General features: G+C 39.5%; 1 pseudogene; it reads right to left on the bottom strand.

Moving 5' to 3' along the window:
• Positions 1–7,686: 7,686 nt before the first annotated feature.
• Positions 7,687–16,399, bottom strand: LOC101341549 (putative tripartite motif-containing protein 75; annotated as a pseudogene).
• Between the last annotated feature and the right edge of the window lie 1,172 nt (positions 16,400–17,571).

The raw sequence follows: 17,571 nt of genomic DNA, 5'->3' as shown, positions 1-17,571 counted from the left end.
CTAATGAAAATTGTAACTTGTAATTCATTTCTACATACTTGTTCTTTCCATAGGTGGAAAATAAAGCAAATATTACAATATAGTCTAGGTGAGACTTCCCCATCAGTGTTCAAGACCTTACAATAATTCATGTTTGATATTCACACTGCGTAAGGCAAGTCCTATCTTTCGTTTGTAGAATGGGCCCCAATCAGATAGAATTATAAAGGAGGGTAGCAGTTTCATCTCACAAATGCAAACTGACCTCAAAAATTAATTGTTCCACTTGTATCTTCTGAGATACTTACCTTGAAGAACTATAATCCTCTTATATATTCTGCCAGAGATATTCTGGCTTTCTCCCCTATGACTGAACTGAATAGTTCCCACTATTTCATCAGTGATCTGGTTTCCAAGTCCAATGATTGCTTTTTAGTTCCTTAAAACATTTTTTTTGATTTCTCAGGAACTTGATTTTATTGACCAGTTTTAGACTACTTTTTCTATTCAGGAGACAATTTCCTCTGTTTGGTCCATCAGATTCTATTGTGTCCTTGGTTCTGTTCTCACTTAACTCTAGTGTTCTTAATAGGTCTTCTGCCTCACATCAGGATCCCACATGACAACTCTGATTCTGAAGGAGGGGTTTAGGGATATGAGCGATGCCCATCCAGAGGGAGGCAATCCAAGAATGGTTTCCCAGGTGTCTGCCAGGAGGGTGTATCATAATACGGGGACATAGTCTGAAGGGAAGACAACAGAACTTGTTGATTGATTGGCTGTGAGGAGTTATGGAGTGAGAGAATTCCGAGATGCCGTCTAGGTTTTTGCCTTAGCTATTGGGAAAACAGAGGTTCCATTGATTGAGATGGAGAAGATTGGGGGGAAGAAACAGGTTCCTGGCAGTAAGGGTTGGGGAATTTTCTATTTGGGAGATGCCTGTTATATAATATAAGCAGTAAAAAGTTGAATAAAAAACCTTAAATATTTATGTTTTCTATCCTCACCTACACTTCACTTGTTTACTGAGAAGAAGGTGAGGCTCAAAGAACTTTAGGAGCTTTCTACAAGGCACCCAGGTGATAAAGGAGAACCAGCAATCTAACCCAGGCTTTACTGATTGAACAAATATTTAGTGAGTGTCTTTTTATGCCAGGTACTAAGCCAAGGGCCTGGAAATACAATGATTATATTTCTTTTTTCAACGTTTTAATCTGAAAATTTTTGAACATATAGAAAAGTTGAAAGAATAGTATACTGAACACTCTTCAATTAAGATTTAACAATTCAACAGTTAACATTTTACCACATTTGCTTTGCCTGTGTGTGAATACTTACATTCTTCTTCCTTTTTTGACTGAACAATTTGAAATTAAATTGCAAACACAGTAACAATTCACCTCCAAATACATCAACATGTATCTTTTAAGAATACAGACATTATCCTACTTAATGGCATACCATTATCACAGATAACAAAATTAACAATGATTCCATAATGTCATCTAATATTCATTCTATTTTCAAGTTTCTCCAATAGTCCTCCAAATGTCATTTATAGCCTCCCCCACCCCCAATCCATGGTCCAATTAAAGTTAATACATTGTATGTGGTTGTTATATCTCTGTAGTCTCTTTTAATCTGGGACAACTGCCCCCACCCCCACCTCTTTTCTTTTCTAGAGATATGCATTTTTTGAAGACCTAACCCAGTTGCCTTGTAGAAATAACCAAGATTCTGGATTTGTCTGACTGTTTTCTCGTGGTGTCTTTTAACTAATTATCAGGTGGCAGTGGTGGACAGGAGAGTTCCCTGGGAGGAAATACAAAAGAGCTTGCTATAAGGAGAAGGTAGGGACAGACCAAAGACAGAGGCAGACCACTGCAGGTTGAATAAGCAGTCTAAGATTTATTATGGGCGTCCTGGGTGGCAGCAGAACGGGGAGATCTCTGCACTACTGCTAATGTGAGTTTGTCACACAACCCCCTTCCCTCAAGCCCAAAATGTCCAGATGTTACTGTTTGGACCCGGCCTCCCTCAAGGATGTTTCTTGTGTCAGGGATCTTATATTCATTTCCAGGAATGGGGTGTTTGCCAGGACTGTGGTTAGCTTCAAGCCTGGAGGCAGCTCGCACACCCTAGATCGGTCACATCCTCATTTGTCCTCCCAACATTAGTCCTTCTATCCACTTTTACACCGTGTTTCTCTAAAACTGGAAGTTAGGCCTAGAGGCTTGATTCGGGTTAAGCATAATCATAAAGATATTGTGAATGTCATCTTGCATTTCAACAGGCAGATATATCAGGACGACCCACTATAGACGTGCTTAGCTAAACTGATCACTTGATGAAGATGGTAACGACATAGCTCTATTATAAAGGCATATTTCCCCCTTTTATAATTAGTAAGAAATCTGTAAGGCAATATTTTGGCAGAGTGTGAATATTCGGTTTGCCAACAACTCTTCACCCAATGATTTAGCAACCATTGTTGATCCTTACCTGAATCATTCATTACTTTGGGGGTGTTGAATTTTTTATTCCATAATTTCTTCTACAATAATAATTAACCAGCATTCTTCCATAAAATGACTTTTTTTTTGACACACTCATGCCTTCTCTCTATTATTATTAATATTAGGAATACAATTATGGACTCATGGATTTCTTTTTAAATTTATTGTTTCTGATGTACAATTTCTGCAATTTAATGGAAATCTGTTTTATTTGTTTTGTTATTATAAATACAGTCAGCTCTCTGTATCCACAGGTTCTGCATCTGTGGATTCGACCAACCATGGATTAGAAAAAAGAGGTTCTACAAAGCAAAACTTGAATTTGCCACGCACTGAGCACTGCGCTAAATCCACGCAAATGAAATGCTGTGTAGGCATACCCTGCTGTAGCCTCCTGCCATTTCACAGATCCTCAGTCTCTCACCAGCACTTGTTGTTTGAGCTTGTAAAGACTGAGAAAGCATTCAGTGTAAGCATTAACAACTATTTACATTCTATTGGGTATTTTAAGTAATCTAGGGATGATTTAAAGTAAAGGAGAGGATGTGTGTAGGTTATATGCAAATACTTCACCATTTTATATAAGGGACATGAGCATCTGCAGAGTTTGATATGCACAGGGGTCCTGGAAGCAATCCCCTGCAGATACTGAGCAATGACTGAAATGCTGCAGTGCATACCCTTATACATATTTGCTTCATGTTTGTGGAGGTGTAGCTTCAGGATACACACTGGAAGTAGGATTGCTGAATGAAGGATAAATGCATGCTGTTAGATCCAAATTTCCTTTCGTGGAACTTATACCATTTTGCACTCCCATCAGCAGTGTATGAGAGTGCCTATTTTTCATAGCCTTACCAACAATGTATATTGTCAAACTTCTGGACAAATCTGTTGTGTAAGAAATTACATTATCAGTTGAGCATCTTTTCATTTGTTGAAAGGCTATCTGTATAGCTTTTGTGTGCATGCGAACTGTGTTGATATCTTTGCTTATTTTTCTATTGGTGTTTTGATGATTTTCTTCTCATTGTTGCCTAAGGCCATTCCATTTTACATTACAACCCGTGCAAGAGAGTTTAGACTGAGCTGCTGATCTTTGTGGTCATTGCCAGTAATTACAAGGGCAAGTCATGGGACAAAAAACAAGCCCCATCCTCAATGGAGAGACATTTTGTGGCCTAAATATCCATCAATAGGTAAATGAATAAATAAATTGTGGTATACATATACAACAGAATACTTCAGCAAAACAAAGGAATGAACTATTGATCCATGCAACATGGATGAATTTCAAAATAATTATTCTGAGAGAGAAACCAGACAAAAATAGAGCATATGCTGTATGATTTTATTTATATAAAATTCTAGATATGCAGGTTAATCTGTAGCAAAAGAAAGCGCATCAGTGGTAGTCTGGGGACAGGGTAGGAGTTGGGATAGGAAAGAGGGAAGATAAAGAGAAAGGAGGAAACACGTGGGGATAATGAAGATATTCATTATTTTGAATATAGCATATACACGTCAAAATTTAACTAACTGAACAATTTAAATATGAACAAAGATGCACATCAGTAATTATTATTGCTCATGTATGTATAATATTCACTGGCCAATTTTTCAGAAGTAGTAGACCACCAGGTCCTTCTTTCTAGTCTGTCTTAGACTGGAAGCTATGCTGAAACCTGTCCACCAAGGGTGACCCTGCTCGTATTTGAAATACCTGTGGCAAAGCTTCCAGTATTACAGCAACACGCAAGCCACCACAGTACGACAAACTGAGAGACATGTGGTGGTGTATAATATAACATTCAGTAATTATTATTGCTTGTTTCTTGATGTTCTGTAGATGGGCTGTCAATGTTTCCATGAGTAATAAAATTTTCATATATAAATAATTAATTATATATTTTTGCATAAATTACATACGTGCCATTATTTTAAAAAAATCACTAGTTTTTATTATAATTTTCAAACAATTTATGTTGTATTGACAGTAAAGGCAATTTAAACAATTTTTCTTGAGTCTTTGTATTCATAGGTATTTTTTAGAATTAATTTTTACTGGAGACACTGAAATCTGCTAACACAGTAATAACAGGAATTCTCAATTAAATTCTTAAAGTAAGCAATATCTAGATTAATATTTCTCTTAAGTTCTGTTTCTTTCAAAACTATTTTTCTTTAAAATATTCAAAATTATCTACTTATATTAAAAGACAAATATAAATTAAATATAATGAATATGAGCATTTTAAATAAAAATTAATTATAGCTGAATTTTCCATTAAATCTTTTTTGAAAATTTAATTAATTTTATTAAATATTCAAAGCAGAGTCCTCTCAAGATGGCAGCAGTACAATCCAAAAGTCCCCAGGACATTCCAAAACAGTAGCCTTTTGTTTAGGGAACAGAAGGCAAGACATTGGAAAGCATTTTTCTGGGGCCAGATTAGTGTTAGTCATGAGCAGATGTTTAGTTTTTCAGGTGCTTAACTTTGAGCACCAGATCTTGAGTGACAGAGACAACCACGTACTCGTTAATAAATTTGTGTGCGTGTTTGTAATATGCAGAGCCCTCTAAAGTATTCAGCTTCCGGTAGGAATCTCTCTTGCTTGCATCTAAAGATAGTATTTATACCCTTTTGTCACTTATATGTGTTGGAAATGTCTTCTCTCACCCTAAGATGTATTTCCCCTACTCTTTTTATGTTGTCGTTAGGTGCTGTTGAGTCGGTTCTGACTCTTATGTACGGTAGAAGGAAACACTACTCGGTCCAGCACCATCTCACAATCGTTGCTATGTTTGAGCCATAGTTGTAGCGACTGTGTCAATCCATTTCATCGAGGGTCTTCCACTTTTTTGCTGACTCTCTACAGATGACGAAATCTTGCTTCCTGAAAGTGAACAGGACTTGAAGCACTTACTGACAAAGATCAAAGACCACAGCCCTCAGTACGGATTGCACCTCAACATAAAGAAAACAAAAATCGTCACAACTGGCTTAATAAGCAACATCATGATAAATGGAGAAAAGATTGAAGTTGTTAAGGATTTCATTTTTACTTGCATCCACAATCAATGCCCATGGCAGCAGCAGTCAAGAACACAGACAACATATTGTATTGAGCAGATCTGCTGCAAAAGACCTTTTTTAAGGTGTTGAAAATAAAGATGTCATTTTGAGGACTAAAGCGCGCCTTATCTAAGCCACGGTATTTTCAATCGCCTCATATGCCTGCGAGAACTGGACAATGAACAAGGAAGACTGAATAAGGAAGGCCTTTGAATTATTTTGTTGGTGAAGAATAGACTTCCAGAAGAACAAACTAATCTGTCTTGGAAGAAGTACAGCTAGAATGCTCCTTGGAAGCAAGGATGGCAAGACTCCGTCTCATGTACTTTGGATATGTCATCAGGAGCTGACCAGTCCCTGAAGAAGGACATCATGCTTGGTAAAGTGGAGGGTCATCGAAAAAGAGGAAGACCCTCAATGAGATGGACTGACAGTGGCTGCAACAATGGGCTCAAGCATAGCAAATATTGTGAGGATGGTACAGGACCAGGCAGTGTTTCATTCTGTTGTACATAGGGTCACTATGAGTCAGAACCGACTCGACCACACCTAACAACAACCTTATCAAGCATGATGTCTGTCTTTAAGGACTTGTCCCTTCTCATAACATGTCCAAACTGCGTGAGACAAATTCCAATTTTTTTTTAGCATAGAAAATTTAGCGTTTCCAGCATTTCATCTAATGAAAAGGAATTAAGAATTTTAATATAGCCAAATTTATCCATCTTTTCTTTTATGATTGGTGCATTTTTGTCCATTTAGTAATATTTTAATCTAGTGGTCCTGAAGATATTCTATTTTATCTTCTAAAAGCTTTATTCTTAGCCATTCATATTAGCCCTTTCATCTACCTGGAGTTGATTTTTGTATGTACTGTAAGTCTGATTCTCTCCCCCTTTGTGTGTGCGCACACACACACACACACACACACACACACACATGAGACTGTGATTTAATTATGGAGAATTGATATTTTTATAACATTGAGTCTTCTTACTATATTACTTGGTACATCCTTCTATTGATTTAAGCTTTCTTTAATTTCTCTCTACTATGCTTTATAATCTTTGCAGAGGACATGCTTATTTTTGTTAGATTTATTCCTTGGTATTTTATATATTTTGGATTTCTTGTACAAGGTATTTTTCTTAAAATTTCATTTTTTAAATGTTTGCTGCCAGTATATAGAAATATATTTGATTTTCACATATTAACCTTGAAGTAACAACCTTATAAACTTAACTTTATTTATTTATAAATTATTTTAAACTTTCCACATACAAAATCACACCATTCTGACAATAAATCAAGATAATGGATGCCTTAGAGGTGAGATAAAGGAGGGTGCTGCTGTGTGGAGGTGTCCAAAGGGGACTTGGTGCTAATGTATAACGTTATATTTTTGAATCTGGTTGTTTTATATGTGGGTTTTCATTTTATTATTCTTTAAATTATACTTATATGTTTTATTTTTTCTTGTTTGTAAGCTTCTTTTCATAATAAAAACAAAATAAAAATAACAATAACCCAGCCACACTCAAAACTGAAATAATCATGTTAACCAGAAGTGGAATAGAAAGATACTTAATTCTGGAACTAAAGAGAGAAATGTGGAGACATGAAGACAGAGTAGGAAAGAAATGGGAACAATCTGTTGCTTTTACTGTTTTTTTAAAAAAAATTAAAATTGTATTTGGCTAAAAAAAGTAAAAATCAATAAAAGTGGTATTTATAATAGATAAAAGAAGACATATCTTTTTTGAGGTAAATATGTCCCAAGGATCTCATTTGATCTTCATAATTACTCTACATTATGGGCATTAGCTCTATGTTTCATGTGAAAGTTTGACTTAGGACATACCACTAGTGATTAGCAAAACCCAAATCCTTTATAATAGGCAGTAAACCTGCCTGATTTCTGCCACTTAGGGAGACATTATTTTTTATATGGAACAGTAAACTAACCTGCCCTTTGCTCTGGATGGAGATACTATCTCTATCTTCCAAGTATGCCCCCATTACAACCATCCTTGTAAAGTTAGTCTAGAGCAGTCAGTCCTCTGCTACAAGATGTAAAAAACATAAAAGACCTACAGAGAATTTTCTGTCCATAATTACTTCTCTTCCACCTGGAATTTTTAAGGTACTTAAGAAATAGGCAAATGTATAGAACATATGTAAATGTACCCAAGATATATTTATTGGAGCTGTGCAGTTACACTTTTATACATTCGAATCTCAGAATTCCAGAAATACTTTACAGTTTCTGTGTTAGTTTCCCCAAACATCTGTTCATTCCCACAACATCTCTGTTGCTATAAAGCAAAATGATAAAACAACTTTCTTCATATCATTGAAGTATTAAATAAAAATTGTTAGCGCTGGATTCCGAGAGTTGTACAATATTCTACCCACTGCCCATAAATTAAAGAAAGAAAATCAAGCAATGGGACCACCTTACAGGTAGTTTATCCTTCTCAGTCTGTGACTGCACAGATGTGAGAGGTTTGGAATCACATCTAGTATAGAAATAAGGTTTGAGTGTTCTAGAAAGTCTATCAGTGAAAGAATCGATATGAGACCCATCATTCAAATTGTAAAATGAAATCTCACCCAACTCATAGCCCAGATAAATGCCAATTCTTCTGGGTTTTTTCTTTATGACCAGAGTGACTGGAACAGCGCCTTACGCAACATAGTCACCGCTGCGAAGCTGAATTGCCCAGCATCTGTTCTGCCCTGTTGGGGGTCGCTTTCCCTTCCTGGAAAGTGGTCTTATACAAATTCCCACCATCCATTCAGGCTTGTCATCCACTTCAACTTCCCAGGAATGTCTTCTGGAATCGAAAGCTTCAGAACCCAAGACAATTGGGTAAACCTCAAACCTCAAACCTCTTTGGATTTGGATAAACTCTTTTCTTTTTCATCACGAATGTCACAGACGTTTTATCCTCAGTACAAGCCGCCTAGGATGGGCTGTTTCAGGATCCAGGGTCACATCTTCCTTAAATTTCTGTATAATTTTCTGCAGAGCTGAATACTGTGGAAGAAGGCTGCATCCTTCCTTCCTTAACTGGAGGGAATAGAGCACTGGGGGTTGAGGCTTTCACACCGATCCTGGATGCTCTTAATATCTGTCAGCAGTTTCACTTCTGACAGCACACTCTTCTCTGCCACCTCCTTTAGTAGGTCGTTGAGTGTGGAAATGTACTCTGAAAATGCTGTTATGTTTGCATTTAGTTTCTGTCGAATGTGCTTCTCTTCATGAGCTAACCTGGAGAGAGCTGCCTCGTGCTCACAGTCTAAAAACTCGTTCAGGTGCTCAAATTCAGAGAATAATTTTTTCCTCTCCTTTTCCACCTTCTGTCTCAGTTCTAATGGTTCTCTCTCTTGAGTAGTTACTAGTTTTTGGAAATATGCCACTTGTTTCTTCAGGGGCTGTATGTAACTCATGAGCCTTTTCCTGTGATGAGGGGCAGCCTCCTCTATGGACCTCACGTGGTGATCCTGGTGGTCAGGGGGCTGAGTGCACAGGGGACACAACACCTCCAGGTCTTCCTCACAGAAAAGGGTCAGAACCTGATTGTGTTTTCCACACAAACGTGTCTGTTCCTACTTCTTCTTCTTGCTCCTGGTGATGTAGATAGAGTAGCTTGGCAATTTCAGCTGTATTTCCCAGCTCAGTGTTTATCCTGAAGGGCCACTCTTGGCATGGGTGGCGGCACACAGGGCAAGGGAACCTGTCCTGTTGATCCTCCCAGGACTTCTGGATGCAGGAGCGACAGAAGTTGTGCTCACATTTGATGGTAATGGGGTCTCTCAAGTAATCCAGACAGATGCGGCAGTTGGCTTCAGCCTGAAGTCCTGCCAGGGCTGCGGCAACTGCCATTCTGCTTGGAATGAAGGTCTGGACTGAGGTGTTTTTCTTCAAGAGGGTTGGGCTCTGCAGGTATGCCCCTTGATGTCCTGTGAGGCTGCTGGTCCTCAGTTGCAGAGGTTGGTGTCAATAGCGGTTCTGTTCACAACCAGCCGCTGATCACAGATTAGTTGGTCAACTAGGCTTACAGCCCTTTGACAGCTCAGAGGATATGAAGCTGAGCTAACCAGTTCTGTTGGTCAGAAACCAGTCATGACCTCAAGGTGCTGATTTGTTCCTGGGGATGAGAAAATATTCCTTCATTAAAAAATGCTTTCATTTGTCTTTGTGGTCCTGCTTGGTGCCACATCTGAGGCAACCACTGACTCTAGTTTCCACCCCACCAATCCATCTATTCCCAAATCAGCCACAGTGAGGCTGCATTGGACTGTGGAAACAGCATGGGCTTTGGGGCTAGATTTCCTGTACTGGGTTAGATTTTAGCCTTTGTCACCTCATCTACTGTCTGGGGAACTTGAGGAAATTTTTTAGCATCCTTGACCCTAAGAGAATCAAGTAAACAAGGATAAAAACCCAATATCAATCATTTTAATCTTGTTAAACACATAAAAAAGATATCTGTCAGTTTTTGCTTAAACAACAGATATTTCTGATAAGAATGAATTAATAATAGACTAAAGTTTACTTGTTTTTGATCTAAGCTTTTCAATTGCTGGATATATTAAACTGTAGATATAAAATCCTGGATTAGATTAGATTTATGGAAGACCTTGTCAACTTGGAAAACTCACATGCACAAAAAGAAATGTGAGATCAGGATTCCAAAGTAAAATAAAGCTGGGAAACATAAATACAGACACATACATACACACACACACACAACTACTCTTTAAAGTTATTCGTAAGCTACCAACTAGTGAGGATTTGTAGGGACAAGATTCAGGAAAGTGACGGGAAGCCCAGAGAGTGGAGCTTTCCCTAAGGGGCAATTATTGATCCTGAAATGAAGGGTAGGAGGCTGAGTAGAGCTGCAGCTGACTATCAGGACTGAGGGAACAAAGCTTGGAGTTCAGGGCACCCAGTAGAAGATGAACCCTGGCAACCACACCAAGCTTTCACTAGGAATAAGAATGAACCTCAATAGGCCAGCTTTTAAAAGGTCAGATTGATTCAATCATTTTAGGCCTAGATTGAATTAAGGCAATCTGGGTTTGATTGTGTGAGAACTAACGTGGAAGTAAATGTGTTAAAAACCTGAAGTGTTGGTGAATATGTGTTACTGAAATATTCATGCACAGGTGGTGAGAATGTATGTTGGTACAACCACTTCAGAGTACTATTTTGCATTATCAACTAAATCTAAATATATATATATATATAGCTCCTATGACCCAATTATTATACTCCAGGTTATATAACCATCAGAAATATGAACATACATATTCACCAGGACATAAAATCTTCATGGCAACCTTTCCATACCAGACCCAGGCTGCAATTGTACGGATAAATTGTGGCCTATTATAGAGTGGATAAATTTGTGGCCTATTCATACAATGAAATATATCAGCAAAGAAAAGGTACTAAGTACTCTACAGCCAACAAAGTGGATGAATCTCACAAATACATTGTGTGAAAAAAGACACACACAAAATAATACAGACTGTAGGATTCTGATTACATAGTTAAAAACATGCAAAATTACTTCATGGTGTTAGACATTACAATAATGCTTATATTTTGAGAAGAAGAAGGGCTAGTGATTGGGAAGTACAAGGCTTCTGGGGACCTAGGAATATGATATTTCTTAATCTGGATGGTGGATAGCATTATACACTTGTGGAATTTTTTCTGTGCATGTCCATTAAAAGCAAAAAGTAAAAATAATAAAATCATCAACTATGAGAATAAATTATGGAAGAATATTTTTAATCTGGCTGTGAAAGCCTTTTCTGTGATTGATTGAAAACTAGAAAATTTATAGTCTGTTAAACATATAAACAGATTCTATACGTTAATGAATTCAAGTAAAACATAATGAACAATTCTATCTATATTTAAAAAAATGTAAAGGAGGAAGCTTATAGAAACAAATGGCCAGTTAGAAAAATAATGCACATGTATTTTCAATAATCCAGAAAGTCCAGAGTACAAAGAGAGAGAGAGAGAGATTATTCTTTGTATCTCATCTGATTGGTAAAGTTTTAAAAGACTGCTAACACTTGGGCAGTGGAGGCGGGCATCCAGTATCTCTAGTAGGAGAGGAAGCCTGGGGGACGGGGAGAGAAGAGACTCTAACCCAGGCTGCCTGGGCTGAGATCCTGGCTCCTCCTTTTATGGGGATGTGACCTCTGGCAAATCAGAAAGGACTGACTGAAGGGGAGAAATGTTCCTAGCATCAGGCTTGTACATAGAAGGCACTCACTCAGTGGTAACCAGCAATACCTCAGACTTTCCACACTCAGGATCCTATCATCAAAGAACACAAACTGTGAGGTCACCACTACATCCTTATCAAAGCCACCAACTCTTCCTTCCAGACACCTGCATACACCTCCATCCGCACCCAACTGGGGTTCCTACCCGCTGTCCACTCACAGGGATGTAATCACAACACTATTTAAGAGGGTTCAAGGATTGCTGTCCTCTTGAGGACCACATTTCCTCCCTACATCCCAGCCTCTCCTAGTACCACGCTCTCTGCAGCTCTCTCCTTCCTTCACTGTCTCCAGCAGGCTGAGTTCCCCCAGGCCCCAGCACTTTTGTACAAGACAATGCCTTAGTTATCCCCTGTGCTGGCTTGAGCTCTCAGAAGCTTTGTCACTTCCTCCAGAGCCAAGCTCCTCCTGATCTCTTTGACTAGTGGACTCCCCTAATACCATGTCCAGGTGTAGTAAGTACAGCATCATGCACCTCTCCTTTGAACTCTTACGATTGTTGTGACTTTACCCACATTTTGCTGGTCTGAAGTCCCCACTAAAGTGCTACCTTCACGAAGGTAGGAGAGCGCTCTTCTCTCACCCCCACCATGACTGTATCTTCCAGTGTCTCTTCAGTCTTAACCTAAAAAGCTGCTGAATGAATAAAAACTGGGCCAGGTTTCTGGTTCTCCCTTGGGAGCTGAGTGACTCTGGACAAACTACTTAACCTCTCTGAGCCTCTGTCCTGTAAGCAGGACAACTTACTGTGAGGATTAAGAAAAATCAAGTCTGCCCTATTGCCAGTTAAACTGATTTCAACTCATAGAGATCTTGTAAGACAGAGTAGAACTGCCCCATAGGGATTCCAAAGATGTAAATCTTTAAGGAAACAGATTGCCACATTTTTCTCCTGTGGAGCGGCTGGTGAGTTCCAACCGCCGATCTTTCTTTTAGTAGCCTAGCCCTTTAACCACTGTGCCACCAGGGCTTCTTATCAAGGTCTGTACAGGGTCCAAATACCAGGGATATCTGGCCTCATGGCTCTTACCCCTCCGCTCACCACAACTACGCCTAAAACCATTTCTCACTGAGACATCCTGGAAAGTGATTCCACACTCCGCTTCAGGCCAGACACCTCTGGGCGTTTCTCAGACACACATATGAGTCACCCCTTTTCTTCCCCCTCGGGGCTCTGATGGTACACTGGTTAAGACCTACGGCTGATAGCCAAAAGGTCAGCAGTTCGAATCCACCAGCCGCTCCTTGGAAACCCTATGGGCAGTTCTACTCTGTCCTATAGGGTCACTGTGAGTTGGAATCGACTTGACAGCAACGAGTTTTTTTTTTTTTTTTGCCTCTTAGAATTTGGGTGGGATCTGGGTATCTGCATTTTTATCAAGCAGTTAGGACAGTAATATATGTGATTTGTTTTAAAATACTGCGAACTCGAGTTTGGATTCACTTTCGACGGTCGATCTCAGCCCTGCAGCGACTAGGTGCTCAGAATCCAGGGCTCATCCTATGCTCCAGCCTCCAGCACCCACGTGGCTCACCGCCGGCTTACCTGGACCCACCGGCACTGCGGAGGGTCGCCGCTGCGGAGGGTCACTGTAGTGGTTCTCCCAGCCTATCTCAACAGTCGGCCTTGTACCAGAAGGTGTAGGCTGTGGTTGCACCACTGCATATATACACCACTTGGAGGGTAGAGCTCTTAAGATTCCATCCCACCCTCCTTCCCAAGGATTGGTGGCTCCTCCCTTGGGAGGGAGGGAGGAGAGGGCTCGGCAGTGGGGGAGAGAACTTTTGGTTGGTGGAGAAAGGGATCTCCTGTAAGTCAATCAAGTCGTGTGGGCCAGGCACTGTTTTAATAGGCATGATCTCATTTACACCTATGTTGTTCTATTACCACTTGTAATACCCGGGGATCTACTAGACTTCAAATCAGTAAATCCAACTTCCAGCTGGATGTTTGACTTGAATTTCAAAGGAACCAAGCATTCAGCATGTCTAAACTTGCACTCACCTTCAGTGTTCTGCTCCAGTGTTTTCTATTTCACTGACTCTGCGAGGAGAAACTTACTGGGGAATCTACAATCAGCACCAGCACCTTGTTGCAGCCAACAAGCATTCTCCCCTAATTTATTGTTACTCAGCCAGGGGAGAAATATTGGAAAACAGAAAAATACGGAAGAAGGGGGATATCACACTTAATCCCACCACCTAGATGTAAACACAATTTGTATTGCCAATATTGTACTTTCAAAATATTTGGGTGTCTCTAGGCATTCTTGTTGAGGTTTTCAAGAGTTATTTAGCATAAATCGTCTCATTTTCTTACTTTCCTTCAAACTGCTATTGCCCACCGTTAATAATATACGATGTGGAATTTTTTAATAATATAAAATATTTTCCAAAAGTGGCAATACCTACCTTTTAGTAGAAATAATAATGCATACGGGCTCTACTGAAAATAATATAAATTAAACAAAGTAAAAAATGCAGTAATGTGTTATCATCCATATTTTATTTTTAAATTTTTCTACTTTTTATATCGTACACTCACATTCTTAATATATTTATATAAAAGACAAATATTTATTGAGTACCTATTTAGTGCCAGGCATTGTTCACAATGTTTGAGAAAGTATGGTGTGAACTAAACGGAAATGCAAAAAACATATAATTTGTCAAAAGGTGATGAACGATATAAACAAACAAACAAGACTAAAGCTGTACTAGGGCCTGGAGAGGGATGAGAGTGCTGACAGATCGTGGAAGTTATCTCTAATGATGTTTGAGCCATTATTGTATTTTATTTTTTCCCATAGAATTTATTTTTGAATAAATATATTTATCATTCAACCGATATATTTATCGCTCCATTACCTCTTAAATAGCTGCATGACAATAGTACATATATACCAGAATTTATTCAGCCGTACACCTGATGATAGGCTTTTACTCTGTTTTTGTTGTTTGGGAATTAAAATGGGAATTCTGGTGATTTCTAGTAGTATTCATAAGACAAAGAAGAATTGATTGTGAATGGAATTACAGGTGCAATGACAAAACCCAATTTAAATATGGAAAAATATAGCATGATTGCTTCTAAAATGCAACGTTCTAAAATTTCTTCCCAAGGTTTTGGGGCAAGGGACTACTTGTCCAGGCTTTGGGCAAGGGTTCTTGGACTGGATCTGAGGGACATCTCTGGCTATTTTAAGATGGGTTGACCTGACTGAAACAGCTTGGAATTGTTTACCTACTACTGTGTGTGTGTGCGTTGCCTTGTTTTGTTATGTACTGTTTTAAGATGTTATGTTGTTGTTGATTAACATAAAACGGTGTTGTAGAGAAAAACTTCAATGTTGTTTCAAGTTAAAAACAGCGAGGTTTATTAAGGGTTTAAAACATTTGCAACTGGGGAAGCACGTAGCCTACTGAAAATGGAACCAGGTAGTCCCGGGGCAGTTTCCTTGTGCAAGTATTCTTACGGGGTAAAAAGAGGAACCAAACCATAGGGAGGGCAATCACAGGAAAATCAATGAATATTGTAATAATCACACTCTGATTGGTTACTGATTATTAATAGTATGGTTAGTGATTACACACAGTTTCACAGGATGCTTACATTATGGTCACAAGATGCTTACAAGCAGTTTCTTGGTCTATCTTGCAAAACAGAAAAATACCGCGCTGGCGACAGCACTCAGACAGCACTCTTTTGAAGTACTAGCATTTTGAGGAGCGCAGATAGTCACTTAATTAAGACCCCTCGGGGCATATGGTTTCACATCTCAGTTTTGACCACCTAGGATAAACACATTTTTCTCAAAACACATAGCTGTTCGTCTAGAATCCAGATTAAAATTAGATAGCATGGTCAGAACATTATGCCTCTGTCTCACTGACTGCACTGAAAGTTGTCTTTTCCTGAGACAATGGAGAATTAAAAACTCGTTCAGGTACTCAAATTCAGAGAATGATCTTTTCCTCTACTTTTCCACCTTCTGTCTCAGTTCTAATGGTTCTCTCTCAGGAAGTTACCAGTTTTTGGAAATATCCCACTTCTTTCTTCAGAGGCTCCATGTAACTCATGAGCCTTTTCCTGTGATGAGAGGCAGCCTCCTCTATGAACCTCATGTCATTATACTGGTGGTCAGGGGACTGAGTGCACAGGGGACACAACACCTCCAGGTCTTCCTAACAGAAATGGGTCAGTACCTGATTGTGCTTTTCGCACAAGCGTGTCTGTTCCTCCCTCTTCCTCTTCCTCCTGGTGATGTGGAGTAGCTTGGCAATTTCAGCTATATTTCCCAGCTGGGTGTTGCTCCTGAGCTGCCACTCTTGGCATGGGTGGCGGCACACAGGGCAAGGGAACCTGTCCTGTCGATCCTCCCAGGACTGCTGGATGCAGGAGCGACAGAAGTTGTGCCCACATTTGATGGTAATGGGGTCTCTCAAGTAATCCAGACAGATGTGGCAGTTGGCTTCTGCCTGGAGTCCTGCCAAGGCTGCCGTGACCTCCATTAGACTATGAATGAAGGTTTGGCTGAGAAGGCTTTTCTTCAGGAGGTGTCAAAGCTATGAAATCCTGTGGGGTCGCTGGTCCCCATTTGCAGAGGTTGGTGTCGGTAAGGGTTCTCTTCACAGATTAATTGGGCAACTAGGCTTCCAGCCCTTTGGCAGCTCAGAGAATATGAATTCTCTTGGTCAGAATCCAGTCTGAACCTCAAGGTGCCTATTTGTTCCTGGGAATAAGAAAATATTCCTTCATTAAAAAGAAAAATTGTCTTTGTGGACCTGCTCAGTGCCACTGATTCTTGTCTCCACCCTTACAATCCACTTATTCCCAAATCAGGTACACTGAGGCTGGCTGATGGGACTGTGGAAAGAGTCCAGGCCTTGGGACTAGATCTCCTGTACTGGGTTAGATAACAGCCTTTGTGTACCTACTGTCTAGGGAACCTAGGGAAAGTTATTTAACATCCTCGGCTCTAACAGAATCATGTAAACAAGGATAAAAATACCAACATCAATCATTTAAATCTTGGGGAACACATAAGAAAGGCATCAGACACTTTTTGGCTTACAAAAGAAATATTTCTGATAGCAATGAATTCATAATAGATCAAAATTTACTTCTTTTTCATCTAAGCATCTCAATTGCTGGATATATTAAACTGTAAATATCAAATCCTGACTTAAATTTACTTAAAGAACCGTGCCAACATGGAAAACTCACATGGTGTGATGGTTAAGATTGTGTGTCAACTTGGCTGGGCCATGATTCTCAGTGTTTGTATAGGATCACTCCCATGATTGAAAATGCTGTGAATAGCCAATCAGTTGAAAGGGAGTTTCCTTGGGGGTGTGGCCTGCATCTGAATATAAGGAGATGTTCTGGCTTTTTGCTCTCTCTGGATAGTGTGGCTGCCTCCTGTTCGTCTGATCTCCGGTTCTTGGGACTTGAGCTAGCACCTTATCTGCCAATCCTGGGGTTCATCGATCTTCACAGTCTGTGAGCGGAGTCCTGCTTTCCATCCTGCTGATCTTGGGTTTGCAAGCCCCTGTGGCTACGTGAATCAGGAGAAGCCTCTATCCTAATCCACGGACTTGGGATGTTTTAGCCTCTACAGTCGCGTGAGCTGTTTCCTTGATATAAATCTCTCTCTATATACATTTATACACTTTACTGGTTT

Source organism: Trichechus manatus, unplaced genomic scaffold (genome assembly GCF_000243295.1).
Source record: "Trichechus manatus latirostris isolate Lorelei unplaced genomic scaffold, TriManLat1.0 scaffold00315, whole genome shotgun sequence".
NCBI lineage: Eukaryota > Metazoa > Chordata > Mammalia > Sirenia > Trichechidae > Trichechus > Trichechus manatus.
This window is presented reverse-complemented; position numbering and strand designations above follow the sequence as displayed.